This window comes from Pelecanus crispus, chromosome 3 (assembly GCF_030463565.1).
Source record: "Pelecanus crispus isolate bPelCri1 chromosome 3, bPelCri1.pri, whole genome shotgun sequence".
Taxonomy (NCBI): Eukaryota; Metazoa; Chordata; class Aves; order Pelecaniformes; family Pelecanidae; genus Pelecanus; species Pelecanus crispus.
The window spans coordinates 41,802,021-41,821,851 of record NC_134645.1 but is presented as its reverse complement, the minus strand read 5'-3'; the positions used below and the strand labels follow the sequence as shown (position 1 = coordinate 41,821,851).

At 40.4% G+C, this 19,831-nt stretch overlaps 1 protein-coding gene across 1 annotated transcript in view; it reads right to left on the bottom strand.

Moving 5' to 3' along the window:
• The window catches only part of PRKCE (protein kinase C epsilon), a 301,550-nt gene that overhangs the window by 240,046 nt on the left and 41,673 nt on the right, over positions 1 to 19,831 (bottom strand). The gene's annotated exons all lie outside the window — the stretch shown is intronic.

The following is a 19,831-nucleotide window of genomic DNA, read 5'->3' as shown; positions in this document are numbered from 1 at the left end:
TCTATTCTCTTCTTCCTTGACACTTGATGGTAACAACAGACGAAGACATGCTTGAATATTCGGGATGATATCAAACATCAGACAAGCCAGACACTTGCAGAATTTTTAGCCTTTCAATCCAAACTTATTGGTTTGGCATGCTTGATCCAAACACATCACTCAGACCACTCCACTTTGAGTATGCTAATTGTTGCATAATGCCCTCACTTTGCAACCTGTCCTCTCTTCTACCCTGTGGCAGCCATGTAGAACACCCACCCTCAGCTCACACAGTCATAGCTACCGCATCTTCCTAATATGTTAATAATACATTGCTCTCTTCGTTTGGTGATTAAGGCTTAGAGTCAAAACCCAGGCACTTGATAGTTGTGCCAAATATGTGATAATTTTGTTTTAAAGGCTAAGAACACCCACTGTGAATTGACTGAATTTGCCAAAATTAATATTTTATTCTCACAATAGCCATATGCTATTCATTTGTACCTTAGCCTGGAAACAGCCATTATAAATATAAAAGTCTCAGTAAAAACATTTTGCAGCATATTAAAACAATTTATTGCACCAACAGAGAGGGGCAGGACAGAACCTGTGAGGTCAAAGAGAGTCAGTAAGCTTGACTTCAGAGAATTCATCAGAAAAAAAAATTATCAAAAGTATTCCAAGCCCAAAACAAGAAAAGAGCTTCCAAGCACATCAGAAGGAATGTAGGTAAGTCACTTGGATCAACTTGGTTGCAAAGAAAACAATCTTATCATACAGAGCTAAGACAGATTGGTCAGCGCTGGGATGGAACGCTGCACATGAGGGTCAAGTTTAAAACACCTCGGTGTTGGGCATTATTGTACTGATACAGAAAAGTAAATGCAAATATTGTCCAGACCCTTAAAAGTTCAGGCAAATCCAAACAGTCTTCCTTCCTTCCTTCAGCAAAAGTAAACATTTAAGGCAGAACCTGCTTCAGCTAATAGCCAGCAATCTTTCCTCCCAGGTTATCCTTTCTTGCTCTCTACAGAAAATCCTAGAGATAGAGAGACACAGTGCGTGCAAGGGAGAGTTAAGGAAGCAGAGGGGAGAGCAGAGGGTAGGGCAATGAGTTTATTCTCTACAGATAGCTCATCTCCAAAAATCCTTCCATGCAGTCATTTCTTGAGCTGAAAGGAGAAGACCTGTCTGCATCCTCACCACACTTCAGGAATGGAAAAGTGGACAGAAGGGTAGAAGCAAGAACTCCAGTGTTACCACTGCTGGACTCAGCGCCAAAACACTCACGAACTTCAGCAAGGCCAGGATTTTATGCCAGATTCACAAACCAGTCATTTATAAAATTCCAGAACAGGTCCCCAAACTATCTGTCAAGGAAAAGCAAGAATCTGATGAGATATTTTCCCCCAAGTCTGCTCTTTCTGTAAGAAGGTTTTATTTTATTTGGCTCTAGCTGTAACGTATTACTAAATGTCATTGTAAAATGCAAAAAATATTCATTCATAAATATTCAGTAACATACTGAACTTACAATGAACTACACTGGCTGCAGCAGCAAATTTAACTCACAACACACAGAATCCTAGAAGCCATACAATTAGATCTAATTTATTTAGCTGCTAATAATAAAAGAGTTGCACAATAATAAAGCAGATCCTTGCTTTTTTAACTACATAGCACATACTTGTACAACAGACTGGTTGCAAAGCTCTGAGGAAGGCGTTTCCATGAACCGTCAGGACCTGAAGCTGTTACCATAGACAGTATTTGCTCTTCTACAGGTGTATCTCTCCAACAGATTCCTCCACTACCTTCACAGTCCCTCACTTTGCTTTCTCTCTCCATCACATACGAAAAAATACAGACTGTTTATGAGGCAGGGGGTCTCGTAAAGGCAAACAGCACCCTTACAATGATGTAGGCAATTGCAAACATACCTACCCACACGTGGCACATTCTCTGTTGCAGTCCTTTGACTGCAGGGCCTTACATGTGCAGGAATCAGTTCAAATGCTGTAGAAAAACAGACTTTGGGTGTGAAACTTCAGCTGCCTAAGAACACAGAACTAAGGTTTGAAGCAGGAAGTGAATCACATCACATACAACTGAAATGAAAAGTTTGTTACTCGGTGACCGACTTCCTTCTTAGGCATGACTATCCTTCTAGTCCAACGCTATGGACTGCCTGCATGTTTGCAGGAAAAAGAGATGCACCATCTCAAAATGGGGAGATTCATACTCTAAAAACAACATAAAATTCATGTTTCTATCATGTAAAACGAGGCCTGGGTGCCATGACTACAAAAAAGACACAGGTGGCACTATTATAACTGAAACTCTTCCCATTTATGTTCCAATCACAAGAGAGTTTTTCCAGCTACCATCCCTCCTTAGCCACTGCTGAAGAACTGGTACTTGAAGTAACACAAGGAAGTGCTGCCCACAGGAATACTAACATTTGTTCCAGTAACAGGTTTGCGGCCTACCAATTTGAGACAGCTGCTCTAGCAGCTTCTAAAGTAGTCATAGCAAGGTTTCAGGGATACCACTCTACCAGAATCTACTGAGAAAGGTATTTTTATTGGTGGTTTTATTTTGAAACTCTTGAAAGTATTCATCTTTTTCCAGCTGATAATGAAAACTGGAGTTAGTGATAACAATGACTGAGTGATAGCAATGATCCATTAACTTACTGCAAAACAAAAGACAGACCACTATTGCTTCTTAGTTAAGGACTTTTGAGCTCTGCATTTCTGTTGCATCAGTAATACTCTGGAAAGACAAGATTCACACCAGGTATAAATCAGTGCGACTCTAGCAAATTCCAATGGAATTGCACAAAACTCCACATACCATAAGCCATTCCGCGCAGTTGCCAAAAAGGGAAGAGAGGAATTGGGCTACAGAATGGTTTGGCTCACACTGTCCTCATGGGGCAGAAAAAGTCCATGTACACTCTTCTTCAGACCCAGGCTAAAAAGGCAGGACAGTGAATGTTTAAAAGACTGAGCCCAGTTTACTCAGCAGTGTCTATTAAGGAGTTTCTGAACTTGTGAAAAGGAAAGACATTTGATTTATAACTGTACATGTTAGAAGTGGAAATATTTCTCTAATGCTAACAGAATCTACCTGAAAGTAAACTTAAAGCACAGGAAAATAGCAGCAGTAATCACGATAGAGTCACTAATGGAAGCAGGGAGGGGCTTCCTTTTCAGCAGTTACCATTCGAATGCAGAACACCTTTAGCAGCAGTTTTTCCTAGAATAATTTTTCAGCTGTCTTGCCCTACTGCACACAGCCAAATCCCAGCCCCTAGTGAGAGTGCAGATGGCAAAGCTGAGGGCTTAGGAAGGAAAAGAAGAATGGTAGAGAAAGAAATTTTTGAGATATAGCCCAAATTTTACATAAGAGGCTTTTAATTCCCCTGTTTTCCTGGTTCAGAAGAATAGCTGGTGGCCCTTCTGCAATCATTTTATACATATTACTTTTATTTTCAAAGGTAAGTAAATAGAGAAGGGAGTTGGATTTTTAGAAGATGAAAAACAAAATTCGCCTTCCTACATGCAGACTCTGCAGATTGGGTGTAAGGCTGAGGTTGCTGGCGGGGGGCAGAGGGAGGAAGTGTGCAGCCACAAACTTAGCAAGGCTGAAAGAGCGTTTGCTGTATGCAGCAGTGGTAGAAAAAATAAGAAAGAAGAAGAGACTTCTGCTTTTGTCAGTACGCAGGTTCAGTTTATTACAAGAGTATGAAATCACAAAAAAAGTTTGTCCCAGCTTCATTTGGGCAGCACCTCTGCTTTTAAACAGACTGCTCTTGGGTGTGTTCTCTCCCAAAACCAGGCAAGTGAGCATTAGCATAGAACTGATCCAGCCACAAAGACCACCTGAAGACCCCCCCCTTCGAAGACACACTCAAACAAACAGCCCAAATCTTCTATTTAAACTCTGTATCTTTGATCCTCCTCCAGGCTAGCAGTGCTGTAAGATACGCTGCCCAGCTGCAGAAGGAGGACACCTGGAAAGATATCTGCAGAGAAGACAACCTGTCACTGAAGGTAAACTAGCTGTCAGACCACACTGACTTCCAGTCCATCCCTTGCAGTGCACTCCCGGAGTCAGCAGGCAGGTCTGCTCTGAAGGCTGCAGGATCATCACTGGCAACAGCTTAACAGAGATAAAGGAGCCCCTTTACCAAAGTAAGTGAAGGCAAGCATGCCTTTACACTGAAACTTCATCTTCTTTTAAGGGCTCTGCTAATTGTGGGTAGTTACATTTTATGTAGAGGGCTATTTGTTATATATTTTTCAAAATGTCTTGCCTTTCAGTCTAGTTGGCTATCTCCAACTTCAGGAGAAGAAATATTTCTATATTCTAAATACCTAATTTACCACTCCTCTACATAAATGATCATATTGACTGACAATACGGTCCATGGCTTTTACCTTTATGGTTAGAGTTAACCTTCATTTCAGCAACACAGGGAAAGAGTTCAAAGAAATCTTGAGAGACAGATATGCTGCAACACTTGAACTGCTAGGAAAATTCACTACAGAGATTCCTACTTGCATCTTTCAGACAATTTCCAAATAATGATGCACCACTGCCTTTTGCCCTAAAGGTACTTATCCTATGACTTGAATGCCTTTTGTGAGGAACTCTGTCAAAAATGTTCTAAATGTCTAAACCTGTTCACTCACTACTTTAGGGACATATCCAAAGAATTTCATTAAACTGGAGAGTTCAGTTTTCCTCTGCACGAAACATGGCGATTTGGCTTACAGTTACATCTGCTTAGGCATTACAGAAAACTATTCAGCTGACTCCATGCAGACTTAGTGTTGTAATTAACTCAGCATCTGAGTGCAGGCATTTGGACTTACCATTAAGAACTCCAGATACTCAGTATATCTTCTGCAAGATACCCTTTCTAAAGAAAGAAGCAGCTGGAAGGCAACGCTTTAAAGGGGCTATGGGCACAAAAATGCTTTTTCACTTAGTTGGCTCCATCTGTTTGACAAGTTATGAACAGATGCTCCATATCTTTCCAAATGCATTTTACCAGTGACCAGAAAAGTCAATTTTTCAGCAGACAAAACATCAGCATCCAGAAGTGCAGACCAACCACTTTCAGAACTGTTCCCCTTTGAACTGGAACAGTTTGTACAAAAACAGATGTAACGTTCACAGACAGAAATATGGGCCATTAAAATAAATGGAGGCTATTTTTCTTTAATCTAGAGAAGGAGTTAGAAAGAAAAGGACACAGAAGTGAGAAAGAAATGGGAAAAAATCAGAAAGCACCTTTAGGAGAAAAGGGGCCAAAGCACTTGCTGTTCAGTTGTGGAGCAAAATGGAGTTGTGGCTATCAGCTATCCTCTGCTTGCTGGCCCAGTGTTTGGCCTAGTTGGCCTCATTTTGGGTCTATGTGAAACAGTCCCCATCATATCACTGCTTCTCTACTCCTATAAACAAAGAAGGAAAGGAAATAATTGTGTCCATTTAATAATAAATAAATTCAGAGTGCACGTCTCTGTCAACACCTCCATCTTGCACGCATCTTCTTACAGCAAGAATGAGTCCTCACTTCCTGCTGCTCCCCCTGCCAAACAACTCCCTGTCAAGCAATTTGTTTTCCAAACCAAGTGCCCACCCATAGGAAAAAAAACCCTGTCAATTCTCCAGCCCTCTTGTGACCTCAAGGCCCAACGTTTTCGCAAAATCCCAAGAACTCTGTGAGGATGAAGTGGTCAAATTGCACCTGTGTTGCTCAGTGGTTTTGGCCAAGCTTGCTGCTTGATTCACCTTGGTCCCAGAGCGGGGATGGACTGTGCCCATACTCTGGGACCAAGGCGAATCAAGGATTTGCTCCGGGAATATCCCACACCCACAGGCGACTGCTTCATACTTGCTGCACGGGTGAGGCACAGCGAGCATGGCTGAGACGTCCTAGAGGAAGCTGGCAGTAGCCCGGCAAGCAAGCTGTCCATCTGATGGAGTCAGGGTATAATGATGGTCTGACACCACACAGTATTAACCACCTTGTTAGCTGGCAGGTGTTAACAGCTACCAAGTATTTAGTCATTGAAGACAGGCAAATTCTACATTCAGGGTCCAGACCAGCAGAGCTTATGGGTATTAAAAAACAGTGGTCATTTTTTTACCATTATCACCTTCTAACAGCGAACAAAAAAACCTCTGTTAAACCTAGGGAGATTATACCTGAAGTCTCTTGCCTGGGATTCCTGTTATGGCAAAGAAACCCCGCATGTGTCCCATCAGAGAGACTATAAAATGCAGTTCAAGGTTAAGAAAGCAAAGGTACAGTGAAGAGAAGACCACAGCAATTTAAGAGGTATTTCCTCTGGACCTCAGAAGGTTAGAAAAATGGCCAGAAAAACTGCTGAAGTCCAATTCAGCATTACCTCTCTGCAGTGCATGCCACCTTTTCCAGCACTGATTCGCATCCCTCATAAAGAAGACCCATATGCAAGGAAGCATTTTTTAGAGAGGGCACATTTACGAGTGTGGCCTCTTCAGGGTAGTCACGGTCCCAGCAGCAACAAGCAGAGATTACTGTAGTCATGACTCAGGCTGCAAAGGTGCTTCTTCATTATGCTGAGCAAGACACAAGTCCCAGCCTCGTAACATAACCACAGACAGTATTATGAAGTGTCTTCATGTTTATTGCTCTGCCCCACCTTGCAGTATAATCTTTTATTTGGTAAGTGGGTTTTCAAGAGAATCCATTATCTGACAGATTCTTTAAAAATTTCATAGGGGAGAAGGAGAGAGACTGAAGATGGCAGCAGACAAGATACAGGTTAGGTAAACTCCTAATACTTCCCAATGTTAGTACAACAGAAATTCCTACTGTTAAAGTAAAACATGATTTCAAGGGCCATACAGACAGGGTGAGACATATCTGGCTTAACAGAGGGTAATCCCTGGCCTCCAAATGAAATTTTCTTTAGTCACTTCTACTGTGTTAAAATCTTCCATTGCAAATTTCAGTTTGGAGACTTTCCCAGTTCTCACTATGAACCACAAACCAAATTATTCACATTTTCAGGCTACTGCAGTAACTGGGTTCCTACAGAATATCAAACCACGCAGTTATTAATGATACCTGTTGCTCTAGCCCCAATGTCCAAACTCAGAGCTAAGGAGACAGTCAGTCAGCCATTCCTATTAGTGTTTGAAATTGAAAAAAATCTTTTCTTAAAAATGTAACTTTTATCCTACTGTATGCTGAAAGCCAAAGCGAATATGAGAGCACAAACAAAAAATAATGGTAAAGCTATGACCAGTAGAGACAGAACTTTCCTCAGTGGTTTGAAACAACTTTCTGTGGTTACTGCACGTGTAGCCACAGCAAACACAACAGTGGCTGAGGTTTCTAGTGGTCAAAAGCAAAATACAACCAACGACAAGAGTTTTCACATGGGGGCTGCACATGAAATTACTGGTGCTCGGTAGCAGCCACATGACAGTTTAGGTTCTTTAAAAAAAGCCTGCCATTAAACTGAAGTAATAGTCAAGCTCTAAGACTTGCATCTTACTTGTATCACCTCTATCTAAACCATCTTACTGGTAATTGACTTAACTGGAAACTAAAAAACCTGCTGACAAGGAATTTAGTTACATCAGCTATGAAGATGTGAGTTGTGTTGTTACTGTAACACAACCATCAGTGATGTTTATGTCCTATTTCCTAAGGATTTCTGCATCAACTCCGGAGCCTGTACTCTAGGGAGTTACGCAGATCAGACCTCCCAGCTTGGCTTGAAGATTTTAATTCTGAGATTCAAAATCATTTAATGAAGTCAAAATACAAATCGCATCTTTTAATAAGCCTTTAGAAAGTACAACGTAATCACAGCCTGCAAGCTGGTTGGTCAGTGACCTCACTAAGCAACAGACCAATTTTACACTGATTTAATTACGCAAACACCACTCACAATAGTTTTACACAGAAAGATTTACAGCCTTGAAGAAGTCGTTAGAAAGGTTGCTCTGCATTCAGGAAACACCAAAGGCTCCAGCGATGCTGAGCTCTTGAAAGAAGGGGATTGATTCCCATCTGACCAGACAGCAGGTTCAGCGATACACTGGCCTCTCTCTGCATAAACCAGGTGCCAAAGTTAATTCTACCAAAGTCAACATAGTGGTCGTGATAAAGAACAGGCCCTAGAATTCCCAATAAAAAGCTGCTTCCATGTAATAAAGAGATGTGGCTGTAAAATTCATATAGTGGTTACTTAATGTCATGCATTAAGCAGACCGGTGGTCTACTGGAACAGGCTGCCCAGGGAAGTGGTTGAGTCACCATCCCTGGAGGTATTTAAAAGATGTGTAGATGTGGCACTTAGGGACATGGTTTGGTGGTGGAGTTGGTAGTGTTAGGTTAATGGTTGGACTTGATGATCTTAAAGGTCTTTTCCAACCTAAACAATTCTATGGTTCTATGGTTCTATGTTGCTAGTAACAACTCCTTTTCTAAAGAAGCAAAACATCTTTGTTATGAATAATCACAATATAACCTTACTGGAAGAGGGCTAATTTCCTCTTAACTCTAGGCTCTTTGCAATGGATTTATATCAGTTAGCATTCCTATTTCACACTTGTTCTGTACAGAGGAATGGGGTACGGGGGAAGTTTTCCCTTTCCCATTAAATAAAAAATATGCAGAGAGAGGCTGAACATCAAGTATCTGGTACAGTGCATGAAAAGAAATGCAACGTTGCTGCAGTAAAAACAAAGGATAACACATATGGTGTAAAAGACATTTCATGAGAAACAGCACATTAGAAGTCCACATGGTCTTCCTGAGCACTCTTTGAATCCCAGTTTTGAGTATCAAGGCAGATAAAATTAGACAGTGTTCGCCAGAAGCAGAGAGAGACTTTAGTGTATATATTGGTTCATTGTCTCTGTTACAGAAAAATCCAATCATATTCTTAAATACAAAAATAATGCCCCAACTGGACTGATAATCTTGTTTTTACAGAAGACCAAACACTACAACAGAAATACTTCATGGGATGCAGATTGTCTTCCTTGTGACTATGGCAACATACCCTCTAGGACAGTATTCATGCAGTCTTCAAGCACCTAAATTTGGGTGCCTACGCTATGCACCTACCTTCTCTATGACACTGGTTTAGAGATACCGACCTCTGCTCTGAGTTGTTCTGCAAAAGCACCTGTTATCTTACTGGCTCCCCAGGAAACTCATTCTCCCAGTTTAGCTCCTAAATTCAGCTCCATAACGAAGAAGGTCTGAATATTCCTTCCTGGCTGACTTTTGACTTGCCTGGCATTCCAGTTTGAAAGAACTATTGTATTTACTTTAGTAGAGTCTGTAACTGGTTATCAAGGCATACATAGCAGAAACACAAGCCTTTAAAGTTTTAGGAAGATCCACTCTGGTAATTTCAACTTTTTTATCTAAATTAATGATACCATGCACATCAGTTCATCTCTCCTTACTTTGACAGCCCATCCAACAATACGTTGAGTGCCCCAAACACCCACTGAAATCAATTCTGCGGCAAGCAGAATTGCTGTAGACATGCTGCTGCTGCAGAGACTGCTAATGGTGGTTACCCCTTTTCTCTTTGCTAATAACCCTGTTTTATTTGACTAACTTCTTTGCCAGAAGCCTAGCATAAGAAGCCTCAAATGAATAAGCATGATCTGACTTTTAAGAAGGAACAGGATCACTAGAGTAAATTTTCTGAGATCGGTAACACCTCCATCCACCACCAATCCCCGGCGTGTTCTGGCATCTAGCATTACAGGAGTGCCCCTGGAGTGCAGGGGATGCCCCTACTCACACCCTTCCCCTCCTTGCCTTTCACCATCATCAGGATGAAAAGAAGCAGAGAGCAGCTGTTAATAAGCAGCTTCTTTATCCCAATTATTGCTGCTACCCCCTTTCGTCAGTAGCTTAACACGGCCAGGGAATACCTGCATTCCCACCTCTAATACTGAAGCTGGTCCTCTTGAAGTCAGTGCAGTTTACAAGGGACTGAACCTTTTTTTAACAACTGAAACTGGAAGAAAATAATACTCAGGGTTACAGCACCTTCCTGAACATACCTCCTCCTGCAGTCCTAAAATTTCAGTTCGAATCTTTCTCCTTGGCAACAAAGAGGGACTCGGGCTGTAGATGGTGAACACACTTGATAAAACCTCTCTCCTCATTCACATTTAACTAGTGTATTGCCACTTCTTTAAGAGCCAAGAGATGCACTACTTGCCTAGCATCAGTAAAAATGTTTTCCATTCATTTTATTCAGAAGCTATTGCAACTGACGAAGAAGATACAGAAACCTACAGATAAGGCTTACATGAAAGGCCTTATCTTTTCATTTAGTCAAGGCCCAAGTTCCTTTCATAGGATAATAGAATATTTTTTGGTTATCTGCACTTCAGCTCCATCAACCCAAAGGATAAAGTATAAGCTCCATTCTTTTATTTGAGGCTAGCAATAAAAAAGGTCATGCAGAATGAAGATTGTACATTTTTGAAAGAATGCTGAATGCTTAGACAATCCTCTTCTGTTTCCCTCTCAAAGTTTAATGTCCCTTATTAATCTATACATGTTTTTATGTGTGTTCATCATCATGGTACGTGAACATTGTATTAAATCAGAGACATAAATAGTGCAACTTCCTGTGGTGTAGCTAACCCACGCTTGAGTTGGCGGGGAAATCCACTGAATTAAAGCTATATTCTGTTTATTTCTATGAGCTATTTTGCTCAGCTGTTTATTATCTTACTGCCCGTATTACAGCAACTCCTAAGCAGACTTGCTTAGTGTCATACAACCTCACATTGTATGTCAACTTGGAGGTTCCACCTCACTTCATGAAGTTCTCATTTGCATGCTGAAGTTTGTAGCAGGATGCTATCCACATCCCACATCCCAGTCTGGGTATCTCTCATCAAGTCGGACTCCTGCACAAAAGGAGGACTAGGAGCACTGCACATGCTAGACCGGCGATCACACCTACCTCTCTACTTTCACCCTCTACCATATCAGCTTCCCAACATCCCTTCCCTTCTGCCTTCTACTGCAGTGCCAAAGACGAGATAATACCAAAGGAAAAGCCACCATATTTCCACTTGCCAACAACATTTTTTCTCAGAATAGTCAAAGACTCCCCACAGAAGGAAATCGTCATGCAGAAAGTGAGCTTTCTCTGTAAGCCATCTGATCTGATCCAGTTTCACTGAGACTGTCAATACTACAAAACTCGTAACAGGTCATAACTACAACATAAATCCGCTTTGCTCTAGGGATGAGACTTGCATAAACAGTATTACAGATGTCACACAAATTTGCAAATGTCCCTAGAGGAAACTAAGACCCACTTCCCAGAATTTGTTTTAAAGAAAATTTTTCCATCTATACTGTTCAGAGTATCATCTAAATTTACCTACCATAATGAAGGCAGTCAAAACTACAAGTTTTCTATGGTAGAAAAATATAGTCTAGCATATCAACAGTGAAATAAATTGAACAGTCACCTCTGAAGAAAGTCCCTGTCTACATAACAGTCTGGATTTCTTAAAAGATTTGGGAATCTGTGAAAGGATGATGGTTACAAATACTGAAGAAAGTCCTGAAGCAAGGATTTTTATCGGTCTGAAATACAAAGGCATGAATTAACAAAAGCAGTCTGCCAACCAGCCCTGAAGTTGATCTGCCACAGTAAATGCAGCAATGAGGATTTTTTTTTCCAGTCAATGTATCTTACTTCTGTATGTTTCCAAGCATTGTATCATATAATCTAGATGTTAAAAGTTTAACTCTTCAAGTTAGCTGATACTTTTTCTCATTTTATGAGCACCAGTTCCTGTTTCCCCTACCAGATTCTTTTTAAAATCAGGTTAACTGCTAGAAATGCATCTTTTTCAACCCATCTTCTTTAATCTCTATTTTGTTTTCTGTCATTCCTACCCTGTCTCACTTTTTCATAAACCATTACAGTAAAATTACTACACAACTAGCTAATCCACTTGTCACAATGCTACAACTTTCCCAATTCAAAGCAGAAGCTAAAACAATGACAAAGCAATGGAAAAAGAAAATTAGTCTTAGATAAATTCAGAGCAGAAAGTTTTTGCTAAGTTTTGTGCATTTTGGTGTTTCCATGATTTTATTTGTAAGTAACACTTAAAAATATTAAAAGTCTCTACAAATGACTGATGAAGACAGAGCAGTAAGAGGACTATCCACACTTATTTAGACAGGAGCAAAAGAAAAGGAGTGGACCAAGAGCCATGCAGAGGTTTGGGTTTAAAGCATGTCCTTTTAAACCTACCAATTTTCTTTTTAAACAAGAGACTCAACTCCTTGTCTTTTGCATTCAGCATGCATACTTCTCAAAATACTCTGATAGATCAGAAATTCTTTGTCATCTTTTTATAATATCTGCTTTTCATAGCTGCTGTCTCTTCCTGGAAAGAAGGGGATGGGAGAGATGGGTACCAGTGTCAAGAAACCTTGACGCAAGTAGTTCAGCTCACACAACGGCAACTTCGATGGCATACCTACTTCTTGCCGAATGCAGGGTTGCTCTTTGATGAAAATGTGGGAGAGGAGTTTCAACAGGGAATACCTGCAAGTGGCTTATACATGTAGTTATTTTCAGGATGATACTGTGTAACAGCACAACTGCAAGCTACACTGATTTCCCAGTGCTTGCTGGGTGTGCAGGATGCTGCAGACCACCTCTGCCAGGAAAACATCGTTCAGAGAAGAATGTTGTAGATGATTCCCTCTTACTGACACCTATATTAGCTTGATGCTCAGGGTTAATGCATTTGCACACATTTTACCAAGAGGTTTACCATGTGGGGATTCTTGAACAGTACTGTATCATCAAATAAATGTTTGAGCTGTCTCTATTTCCTTAATAAACCTGGCTTGCTCTTTTTCAGCCTGCAAAATTACCAAGTGCTAAGATACCATGGTGATGGGAAAAACAGAAAACACTGAAACAGATTCTGTTCTCTTTAACTGAAATGCAAATTCCTTGTTTCACACAGGAAATTTCAGTCAGAACAACTGCATAGACACAAATCTTCCCAAAGGTGAGTTTTGTGGATGAACAGTTAACGTAATGTAAAGCCAAGCTTTGTCCCCACAGATGCAAAGGCAAAACAAAGAAAGAGGCAGTAGAAAAAAAGAAAATTCTATGTAAAAATTAAATACACTGGGATCAGGTCATATTAATCTATACAAACAAATAGAGAAACAGACATACAAGATGTTCAGAAAATTATGGTTGCAGAACCATCATGGATTGTATTCAGTGAATCACTTCTTTCTCCAAAACTGTTGCAGGTCAGGCCTATTGGTAACTTGCATGAGCATGTTCTAGGATTCACAATTCCTCAAACATTTGCCTTTGAAGTGATACAGCTATAATGAAAACACAAAAAGCACTATGCAGACAAATCAAGTGTAGTTACTTGGGAGAGAGTTCAAAGATCAATTCATTACTGTTTCATTTGTGGGATTATTAAAATGTTTGGGCTCCAGTTACATAGAAATTTCAGCTTTCAGTTGTATATTCTTTTTTTAAGCTTCTACCCTTCAAGCCCCTGCCTGGAAGACCAAAGCTTGAAAATACGAATTACAGAAGTTTTAAAAAGTAGAAGACAGATAAAATCTCTCATAATTATTTAAAACTTAACCATCTTTAGGGCTCATTTCTTGTTGTTTGCAGTCTTGACTTAGAATCTAAGAGCAGAAACTAGAAGTAACATTAATATTAGCAGTAATTAACACAATGCAAAGCAGCACAAGCAAAACTGAGTGTCATCCTTCGTGACACAACATTCGACCAGCAACCGTACATATAACCTTCAATAGTCATATAGTCAAATCTTATTCTTTACATAACTTTACTGAGCACACGGACAGCTGGAGTAAGCAAAATCAGACAAACCAGCCACGAGAGAAAAGAATTGTCATTGCAAATTACTGAAAGCTCAGAGCTGCAGGAGCCTCTGGTACCATTAACCTCCTTTGTATGGAAAACTTCCTTTTTTCGAATCATTCAAATTCAGTGTCATTACTACCCTCTAACACAAAGTCTCTCACACAATGTTTTGCATACCAGCTCAGTATCTCTGTAAATAGCCCCATACACAAAATAACTGAGCCATCTCGTACCCTGTAGGTGGCAAATGATTAGGAACTTAAATATATTGCAAGTCATGTCCAATACCGGTTTACTCCCAACTTAGCTACGCAGCTGTCAGCACACAAACCACTAAGTTTGTACCTCTGTTTCTGCAACCATAACTGTGTCAAGCAGCATCTGCTAACAAGTTTAGTCCCCTTAAGAAGGATTTAAAATATTTTATCACATGAATTGAACACTTTATCATGTGGATTTCAGAGTAATAGTCCTTTTGATTTGCACACAGCTTGAAAACATGTCAGACATTTCTTTCAAAATCTCTTGCCAACAAGCTATGGAAAATGGATTTTATTTCAGGCATTCTGGACTGTTATTGACAACAGAACAGTTTTTCAGCCTGCTATAAGAGTTTCCAGGATCCCAGATTTATGTCTCCATCTCCACACTTCTTGTTCCCTAGCAGCTTGTGTAACTTACCAGTGATACATTCCTCAGCATAGGCTGTCAGTTCTGTACCCATCTGCAGTGATGTTTTTAAGTCACTAACAAGATGACCTAATCAGCATCTGTTCTTGCTATGCCCATGTGCTGCCATGACATTTATTTCTTTTTACCATGAATTTTTTTCACATGTAAAATAATGTTATGAAGTTCTAATGTAACAGGCAAAAATGTACTGTTTTTTCATAAGCAATATCCTAAAATCGTTTCAGTGGCTTCTAAATTATTGATATACTTCACTCGTGACTACAAACAACAGGGTAAGTGCTTGTTTTACTTCTGATCCTTTATTTTTATTCCTTCTTTTTTAGGAGAAGCTCTGTTGTATAGCATGCTACTACACGTGGTTTTCCCATCCTATTAGGAGCAATTCTGGACATATTAACAATCCTAGCTCAGCTGTATAGTGGGTCAAAATTAATGGCACATTACTTGAAATTTACAGGATTTACTTTTGTTTCCATAAAGCCTAAGATAATCTTTGATATGGATTTTATTTTCAGGATGAACTGTGCATGCTGAAGATAGAAAGTAAAAGACAGACAATGTTTCCAGGAAGCCTTGAAGATGCTGACATGCAAGACGTACGAGGAACAAACTCAGAAAAACACTGAGAGAACATAGATGATGGTATGTCAACAGATGCAGGAAAGGCAAGTCTTAGAGTATTTACAAGGGTCCACTGGAAGCAACTGTCACTGCAAATGCGCAGAAAAAGACAGCAGACCAGAGCCTGCATCAAGGAAGGGGCAGGAAAAGGTACTGCATTGCACATCACCGTAGGCATGGCTAGCCTTTCAAAAGTACAGCATGATCTCCCCTGCGTCACTGTGGCCCACTAGCTGGTATCGAAGAGGAGGAAGAGGAAGATAACAACCCACCAACCACCTGTCCCCTCTGAAGCATCTGGTACCAATATTTGTAAGAGAGCGCCTTAATTTCAAACCCCCAAACATACAGACAGATTGTCTCCTTACTCTCACCCACCCTTTCAGAACTACCTCTGTCTTTGTTCAGATCTTTAAGATGTAACTCTGGTAGCAGGGACTCAGGTAAGCCAGAAACAATACATATTTTTGTTTTTCTTTGCCCCAGAGGAGGTATGTACAATATTACATCACTAGAACACATACCAAAATGGTCTCTTTTGGTTGTACCCTGCAAACAAAGCCCCCCTTAGCCTACTCATACAATGGTTAGTGCATTGCACGCTCATGAGACAGAGAAATTAAAGAGTTACAGCTGAGTATATAGGGCACCTTTATCTCATTAAGCACTGAATGCAAGAGCATACTCCGTAACCTCAACGCTGTCACCATATATTCTTATAACCAGCAGAGTACAGCAATCAGCTCAAATCCTTGCAATGCAGTTGTATCATGATATATTTGCATTGAATGTCATGTTCCAAATTGGAACTGGCAAGCATCTTAGCCTCGCACAACAATGCCATATGGAGTTACATCTGATACTGCTCGAGCAGAACTCCCTTCCTATCCAGAATACATCAAACAGTGCCACAGATATGCTATGGCATTTAAATAGTAATAATGCGGATGTGAGGGCTAAATTAAAAATGTGTTGCATATTAGAAACAATTTGCGCACTAAGATAAAAAAAAGGGATTCTCTAGCTTTTGGCAGCAGAACTTACAGTTATGTTAAAAAAACCATTTTACTTAATTACCTACATGTCAACTTTCTCAGCGGAACAATTATAGGACTAAAGACGCATCAAAAATATTAGCACAGAGACTAAAGCTCAACTAGCAACAAAGATTTTGTTGCAAGTGGATAAAAGAGGAGCTAAGCACCGGAAGTTATGCATCCAGTTAGAACAGGGTGCAGCGCTGGGCTGCCTGTCAGAAATGGCAGCTCCACTACAGTTGCTGCTTTAAAACTCTACAGATGTGAGTTTTGTGCTCGTGCAAATCAGGTTCATGTTTTCCACTCACACAAAGAACAACTGAGATGCGTGTGTTCCCTCACCAATACGCCTCTGCTCTGGCCAACCAAGGGAAAGAAAAGTAGTTCAAATCTCTGATTTTACTACTTTACAGAACCCACGGCTTATACAGTTGCAGTGTGCTGTCGCTCTCAGCACAATTCAACTACTCGCTGTCAAGAAAATGAAAGATTATCGGTTATAACCCATTGCAAGAATTTTTCTCTTTTTAACACCAGACCACTTGCCCAATTCATGCCTAGACCAGACAGCCATCAGACAGAACCACTCACTCCAGTCTACATCAGGATTTGAGAGCTATCATGTCACTGGAGTCCTGTAACCAATTGACGGGGCTGCCCATCATCTCTTGGGAAATCTGTTCTTCAGTGCAGATGACTGTCAAGGCTCCGGTGTTGGACAACAGAACCAAAAAGCACAGTCTCCCATAATAATGATACCATTATTTTTATGAAGGAGCAGGTTATTCCAGAAAGCCAGACAAAGAAGATTTTGTCCCAGGATCATTTAAACAACTTTTTGGGTTTTTTCTGATTAGCATGTGGCATGATAAATACTTCAAAAACACCACAATGACTAAGCATTTGATGGGTCAAATCCAAGAGGTTTTTCTTCAGCTCAGGCAGACTCACTAATGACTCCACTGGGAATACAGGTTGAGTGAAGACAACAGGATTCCTTAAATAGTTTTCATTTCCTGGGACGCGCTGTTAACTAGTATTTGCAACCTGTTTTCTGAAGGTCCTCAAAGGTCAGAGCACTTCTAAGATGTCCTCTTCTACCAACACAGAAATAGGTCTTACTCAGCCCTTGAACAAGATGACCACCTGTCTTACCCTCTACCTGCTCTGCAGTAACACTAGCCTTCCAGCAGAGCATAGTAAAATTGATTCTGCCACGTGTCTTCAGAGATCCCAAGTTAATGCACTTACAAGACAACTGTGCTAAGATAAGCTTTCCAAAGCTCCAAAGAAAAAAAAAAATTACCCTTCAAGTTACTTCATAATTCTTATTAATGCTATAGCTTAAGGTATTCAAACCATTCAGAGCATTCAGAAAACACAAATATTATATTTTGCATAGCACAGCATGTCCATGCCTGCCAAGTCCTGAGCTCCCTCAACAAAGCACAGAAACTGGCTGCTCTGAGGCACGCTCCCAGGGACCAACCAACCAAACCCATCAGAGCCAGGAAGGCAGCAAAATGACTATCAAACTACAATAGCCTACTACCTTTTCAGTAACTTCACCCATGTCATCAAAGCTACCAAGTATCTGGGTAGCTTCTGAGCAGCAACCTAAGGAGAGCAGTCGACCTAGTTCAGATGCACTTTCGCCACGTTGCTCACTAGCGCAGGGGTCAGTGCAGATGCCCCTCGAGACAAGTCCACAAGAAGATAAGCCTTAAATGTCCCAGAATCCAGAACTCTCACAGCTCCTTTCCCCACGTGCTCTGGCACAACAGTTGCTTTCTGACAGGAGTATCCTGCTGCCTGCCACCAGGCTTGTGTTTTTCAGGGCAGCCAAGCCCCTCCACTGTGCCAGGTGAGTACCTGCAGTGGAGGCAGCCTCAGCTCCAGAGGCTGCTCTTTCACGGTGGTCAGTGTGCCATTAATACTGTGCAATCTGGATACTTGTAATTTTTTTTTTTTTTTTTTTGACTTGGGGACTGTAGAAATATGCAGGAGATTGCAGTTTTCTGGACTTGTGCTGCTTGGTGACAATTTCTCATTTTTAAACAGTTTTAATCACATGCATCCAGGCAACAAAAACCAATGCAATATTAAAAACCAACCTTCCAAGAGTGTTATTCTTTTTCTGACTTTGAATAGCGGCAGTGATACTTTCTGCATATGAGGATAGTTCATTATGAACTACGGGTGTGTTCAAGATTTAAAGAGCTTTAGAACATAATTTGTGTTAGAACTTTCAGCAAGAAAGGATTCCAGAAGCTGGTAGCTTCCTATGAAGCAAAACAGTGGAATAAAAGAAACTCCAATTGCCATGGGAACATGAGCCACACTTTAAAACAAAAATATGCCAAGTACAAGAAGATGCCAGTGTATAAAGTTTGTCAGGTGATCATTTTCACATATTTAGTGACTAATTGCATCATAAAATACGTATTACATATAACTTGTCTGTGCATGAAATCCTTTTGACATTTGAGTGGTTATCATTGAACTAAACCTCCTTGTACAAATTTTAACCTACCTTCACTTATGTGTAATAGTTCTATGAAAGTCAGTGCAATCCATCAATCTCACAGAAGTTCTGCCTTAAAACATCAAGCCTTTGCTGCTGAATTGCTTTAGACTAGACCTGACATCTCCAATTTTGCTGACTGATGCAAAGACCAGATAGCTATATTCAAAAACAATAAAATTATATTAAAGTATGTTTGTGTGCAACTACTGCTACATGAAAAGACAAGATTTCTGCTTGCTGGTTATAAATAACCAGACATTTCCTAACCTTCAACTGGAGCTAGGTCAAAGCTATGGTGCTCTGGCACTGACAGTAGTATGTATGAACTGAAAAAAACAGAACAAGGACCTAATGGTCAAATTCTAACTTGTAACTCGCTGTATTAGAAGCAAGTAACAGCAAGTCCAAAGCTTTATGTGCCATGCAAAACCATATTATCCTCAGGCAAGTAGGGAAAGCTTTTAAAAAGCAGCTAATGGTCTTGTATGGCTCATATATTGGAAGCCTACAGGAGGATCTGAAATGGGCTCAATTTTCAGACTATGAATACTTACAATGTCCTGAAAAGATGTCCCAATTTGCCAGTCAAAATTTGGTCTACCAGCCACAAATTCTTGCAGCTCAGCAACAGAGCGGTTAGGTAATCACTATCACTCTCAGCCTTGTAAATCATGTGTCTTACATATGCATGTCCAGAAGTGTTCAACTTCAGACAAGATATTTTTCTTCTTTCCCCCCTCAGTGGTTTCAGAGGACACAAAAGTCCCTAGCAAGATTCCTGTGTGCATTTTTAAAAGCAGATGAACTAACATTAGTCACACTGGGAATCGTGGTCCAGAAACAACACCAATAACCAATAGTTTTCAGTGCAGCTCTCATTTATCTCTCAGATTAAACCATAAAATTCCCCAAATCTAGAACTAAAGTCACATAAACTTCAGAAACTACCTAAACTTTTCATCCATTGGTCATCTTCATTCTTCTTTCAAGCAATACATCACTGGCAGCAAGAT